General features: G+C 39.6%; 1 non-coding gene across 1 annotated transcript; it reads left to right on the top strand.

The window, feature by feature from the left end:
* The first annotated feature begins 5,548 nt into the window (after positions 1 to 5,548).
* Positions 5,549 to 5,655, top strand: LOC122638469. Its single transcript, XR_006329462.1, has one exon. It is a non-coding gene; the product is annotated as a small nucleolar RNA R71 (small nucleolar RNA).
* Positions 5,656 to 5,906: the final 251 nt, after the last annotated feature.

Raw genomic sequence — 5,906 nt, forward strand, 5'->3', positions numbered from 1 at the left:
TCCAAAAGATATCTATCTATAGTCAAATTCTAAAAATACCCTAGGCAAGTTGGAGGAGAGAGAGAGTGTGTTGGGATAAAATCCACACATCACCTTATATGGTTTTGATGATAACAAATAAGTTAGTTGAACTAACTTGTGTTATATTGTATAGAGACCTTACAAAAAATAAGCATCAAGTAAAGGGGAGCTTATACAAACTTGTTGAACAAAGACAAAGTATCAAAGAATGGTGTGAAGAAAAAGACTGAGAGAAGGACTAGTTTCAAAGACCATGTTCAAGCATCTCTTTGAGATACAAGAGTTTTAAAGCATGTGTTTAAGTGTTTTTTGTATCAAGATGTATTTAAAGTTTAAGTCCATTTGTAATGCATACACTCACGCATGCATACATGTAGAGTGACCCTAGAAGGTGTTTTTACATGGACTTTAACCAAGCAAATGGCCCCATACTTGCCCAAACTTGGACTTAGCCATTTTTAGCAAAATCAGTTGATCTGGCATACCGAATCCCAATCCGGCATGCCGAATCCCAATCCAGCATACCGAATTGCAATAAAACTGTTGGGATTTAACCGTTGGTCAACGTATAGATTCCATGATCCGGTATACCGAATTGGGAAACGGCATACCGGATTAGGACAGAATAATGTCCAAAAATGGCAATGAACCTTAGATGCTTTGAGCACCTTTGCCTATAAATAGGTAAACTCATTTGGACTCATTACAATCAATTAAGGCTAATCAAAAGCATTGCAAAGGCATTCGAACTTGAACATTCAAAATGTTGAAGCATTCATTCATCAAAGCATTCAAGTTCACTTCCCTCTCTAGCTAATTATATTCACTTAGCATTGAAGCTTCAAAGTGAAAGTTAGCTACACATTCACTAAGGTTGAGGTAATCCTTACTTAGTAAAGTTTTTATATGTTGTGAGTCCTCTTGCTCGACATCAAGAGTAGTTAATTGTGTTGCGTCCTCTTGTTCGTCAATCAAGAGTAGTTGGTGGTGTGAGTCCTCTTGCTCCTAATCAAGAGTTGTACGAGTTCTCTTGCTCATTCTCAAGATTCTTATTAGTGGGATTCTCTCTAAGGTGAGAGGAGTGGACGTAGGCATAATTGGCCGAACCACTATAAACGATTGTGTTACTTTTGTAATTTACTTGCGTAGTTTTATTAATTGTTTTATTTCCACAATATTTCCACTAGCTTCACCTATTCACCCCCCTCTAGGTGAATTTACAGAGTGATGACTAGGATTCCACTCAACAATTAATAAAATGCCCATGATGTCCTTCTTCAAAATTCGTGGAGCATGTGTGCAATCTTTAAAAATCGTGGAATCTTGTGGGCCATGTGTGCTCAAAAAGATCTTGGACAGTGTGGGTCCCCCATGTGTGGATGGTAGCTCTTCTCTCTCTTCAAGATTTGAAAATCGCAGAAAGGGTCTTGTACTTATCGTAAATCTCAGTCCTTGATTAGAAACACCTTCTTCAATGTCAAAAATACCCTTGGGAAGTGGCAGACAGGCTTGGGCTTGCATTCCAGCTCATTTCTGGCCCATTATTCTTTCTTAGCCTGAAAAGAATAATCGCTTGCATGGTGGCCTAAACGTATGCGTAATTGCATTCCGTCACATCCGTCTTGCTCAAAATTTAGTCCTCTTTATAGTCATGGAAAGAAATATGGTGACTTTACGTATAGATTAGGAGATACAGCTCTCAATAGCCCAGAATAGCATAAGATGGCAAAAAACCTGAAAAACACAAGAAAGCACCCGAGTAACTCTGTTCAATGTGGTAAAATGCATGCTTTATACCCTAAGATTTCACACATAAATGTGCTCATCAGATTCCCCCATACTTGAACTTTGCTTCTCCTCAAGTAAACAAAAACAATAAACTAATTTAAAATGTAGAAATCCTAACTCACTTTCGTAGGAATCACGGTTGCACTAAGCATGTGCAACAAGCCTTTAAACCCCTAGGTTATCCCTAGTGGACGAGTTTAGTCTCGTGGGTGTTTGCAGTGAATGTACACCCAAAATTCAATAAGTTAAAAAGAATGTTGCAAATTTTAATCATGGCATAAGTAGGATAGTGCACACAAGCTCTAAAAATTCTCAACTAAAGATCAAGGAGCCAAAGATTCCCCCACACTTGAATTTTATTACCCCACATCAATTCATGCAACAAGCATGTATCAAGATTAAGGGATCTCCTCATATTTTTTGAACACTACTCACCTTCAGGTAAACCACTCATAGCATCGATGGAACCAAAGACTTAGGCTTTGAGTATTTTTTACCATACTTTCTTTTTAGGCATTAAGGCAAAAAACTTTTCTTTCTCAATAGTAAACTCTAGTTCTACTCCACTATTGTTCCCTGAATGACATGGTGGAGCATACACCAGACACCCAAATACTTGGTAGCTTCACTTTGTGCATATATCTATAAAGACTTTGAGACATTGATGTAAGAGTTTTTTTTTTGAGTTTCCTTCTAAAGAATTTCGAACAAGTCACCCTGCTTCCTGAGGCAACAGTGCCCTGTCTAGTTCCAAGGAATTTCACTTTTCTTTCTTGTTTCTTTCTTTCCATTCACTTGCATGCCTTGCCTTGCCACAAACAAATTGGTCTCAACTACTAGCCAAAAGATCAGAAGGTCCATAAAACACATACAGGAATCTAACCATCAAACGAAAGAGTACTCATATTTTCCAACTCAGTCCACATCACCGGATACATATCAATTATCGTCCTTGAAAAGGGATTTTTTTTTATTATTTTGCATGCTAGGGCACCTAATTCCCTCTTTCTCTCGCTTTGAAATCAAAGAAATGTATGCACAAAACCACACTACCGCCACAATCAAAATTCACCAATTAAGTCCAACATGCCCTCCCATACTTAATTCATGCAATATCCTCACTGCATGCAGAAAATAAAGAATAAGGACAAGGGAGGAGATGAGGGGGCTTACTAGATATAATCAACAAAGAGGGTCATGAAGAATCATGAGCTCTACAAAAAGTGCTAGGGGCAGCAATAGAAATCTCAATCCATGGCCGATAAATGTAGAAAGGGATTTAGAACAAGAAAATACTCAACCCTGAATTTTAGTAAAGCGAGAAATAACATAAAAGTTAAGCATAAATGAGAAATACACAACAAGAAAATCTGTCCACATGGGACAGTGGAAAATAAAGGCAGTGAAAAATAGTCCATGTAGATAAATCCTCCCATTCCCTCCCATGGTCAATGCAGAATGCATGTCATTATCACAAAAACCAACCAAGAATGGATCACAGTACACATAAAAAAGATCATGAATATCAGTAACCTCATCAAGATAATCATAAAAAATGGGAGGTTTACTCAAATCAATCCTAGCAATAAAACAATCTGCCCTTTGCATAACTTGGTTTGCCAAATAAGGATCATGATAATATGCTTGAAGAGCAGCATGACTAACATTGTCCTCCTTAATAAAATCATTATACCTAGGAGGTTTGGACAAATCAACATACGAGACAATTGTGGGGGGATCAATAATGGAGGATTTAGGAATGGAGGTGGATAGGCGTCCAAGGGGCTCCAATGGTGGTTGGATGCTCCGGACCTCAGATAAGGTGGTATCATCAACACCTTCCAATTCTTCGTACAGTCCTGAAATCTCAAATCAAAATCAATCTCAAAGAAAGTCTCAACATCATCGGGGAATCCCTGAAGCATATGTACCGCTTCATCTATATCAGGCTGCTTGCCCAACTTAAACACATTAAAGTCCACAGAAGTATTGCCAAAAGATAATTTCATGAGACTATTCTTGCAATTGATTAAAGCATTATTGGTAGCAAGCAAGGGTCTACTCAAGATAATTGGGATTTGATCCTTAAAATTTGTAGTAGGTTGGGTATCTAAGATAATAAAATCCACAGGAAAGATAAATTCCCCAACCTTTAGCAGGACATCCTCAACCATCCTCTTGGGAACTTTTACTGACCTATCTGCAAGCTGAAGAGTAATTCTGGTGGGTTTCAGCTCTCCCAATCCCAATTGTTGGTAGACATGAGAGGGTAGCAGGTTCATACTTGCACCAAGGTCCAATAAAGCATGGTCAATAGTGGTGTTGCCTATAGTGCAAGAGATGGTAGGGCTTCCAGGATCCTTATGCTTGGTTGCTACTGGCTGTGCGATGAGAGAACTAATGGAGTAGCCAAGAATGCCTTTTTGGGCACATTGGTAGTCCGCTTTTGGGTGCATAAGTCTTTGAGGACTTTAGCATAACGGGGACTTGGGCTATAACATCCAGTAAAGAAATATTCACTTGAACCTGCTTAAAAACATCAAGTATTTTCTCCACCGAATGAGACTTCTTACTAACCAACTTATTTGGGAATGGGGCAGGTAGGGTATATACTCTTTCAGGGGTGGTCCTTTTCACTTTCTCAACAAAATCATCTTTGGTTTCCTCAAATAAATCATCTTGAATTTCTTCAGGTTCATCAGACAAACCTAGAACAGAAGGCATTAGACCAGCCTCATCCGAAGGGGGAGAGTCAACAGGAGTATGAGATGGTAAAGACTAAGGGGTACTAACTTGTTGATACTCATGGCCACTTTGTAAAGCATATATTGCATTGATCTGATTGGAGGGCCCTTGATGCTGTTGGCCTTGTGTAATATTGAGCGGAGGAGCTTTGGTACCTTGCTGATTTAGAACCTGATGTTTAGGATTCGGCTCAGGTTGGCTAGGTAATTTTTCTTTTTCCCTCTCATGCATGATGGTGACAAGCTAGGTGAGTTGCTTCTCCATATTATTATGGCTTGTCATGAGAAGGGACATGCTTTTCTCCAGCTCATTTCTTCTTGTTGCCTCTCCTGTATTGGTAAACCCTGGAGGCTACTGATAAGGAGCAAAGAGAGGTGGCCTAGCAGAATTTATTAGGGGTCCTAGATGAGGATGAGGGGGGAAGGGGTGAGGAGACATACCCTGGTTTTGTGGTACAAAGTTGGACCTTTGGAGACCAAGCTGGCCTTGATGGTGAAAGTTGGATGGGCCTACTTGGTTCCCTTGATTCCAGGAGAAATTGGGGTGATTTCTCCATCCTGGATTGTAAGTGTTGCTATATGAATTATTTTGGTAGAGAGCACTCACATTCTCAGTGTTGGAATTGCATATAAAGGTGTTGGGGCATTCCTCCAAAAGATGTCCAGGTGTATGGCACCAACTGCATATTGATATATGGTTGACCTGATTAACTAATATAGGATCTTTAGGGATAATGGACTCTAACCTTTTGATGAGGCTATCCAGTTTGGCTTCCTTTACTGGCACACCCTCAATAAGGTACTCCTTAGTGGTTCTTTTAGCCTCTTGGGAAGATTCCCACTCCCTAGTCTTATCAGCCAAGTTGGTTAAGAATGTCCAGGCCTCATTCTCATCAGTAAAAGAGGTAAAGCCGGTAGGACGCATAGATTCTAAAAGCTGCTTGGTCTGAAAGTCTATGCCCTCATAAATAATTTGGCAGATTTGCCACAAGCCAATACCATGGTGAGGGCATTCTAACAGGAGGTCCTTGAATCTTTCCATGAATCTAGAGAAGGACTCATGTGGTTTCTGGCTAAATTCCAGTATGTCACTCTTGAGTTTATTGGTCTTTTGAAGAGAAATTTTTTTTCTCAAGAAGACAATGGTAAACTGATCCCATATGGTAATGGAATTAGTCGACAATCCATAGAGCCACTTCTTGGCATGGTCCTTCAGGGCAAAGGTTATAAATCGAAGCCTAACTGCATCATCAGTTAAATTTTGAACCTTAATTAGAACACAAACCTCCTCAAATTCCCTAAGGAAGAGATATGCGTCTTCATTGGCCATCCCATGGAAGTGGGGCAGAATAC

The sequence above is a fragment of the Telopea speciosissima genome, chromosome 8, assembly GCF_018873765.1.
Source record: "Telopea speciosissima isolate NSW1024214 ecotype Mountain lineage chromosome 8, Tspe_v1, whole genome shotgun sequence".
Lineage (NCBI taxonomy): Eukaryota > Viridiplantae > Streptophyta > Magnoliopsida > Proteales > Proteaceae > Telopea > Telopea speciosissima.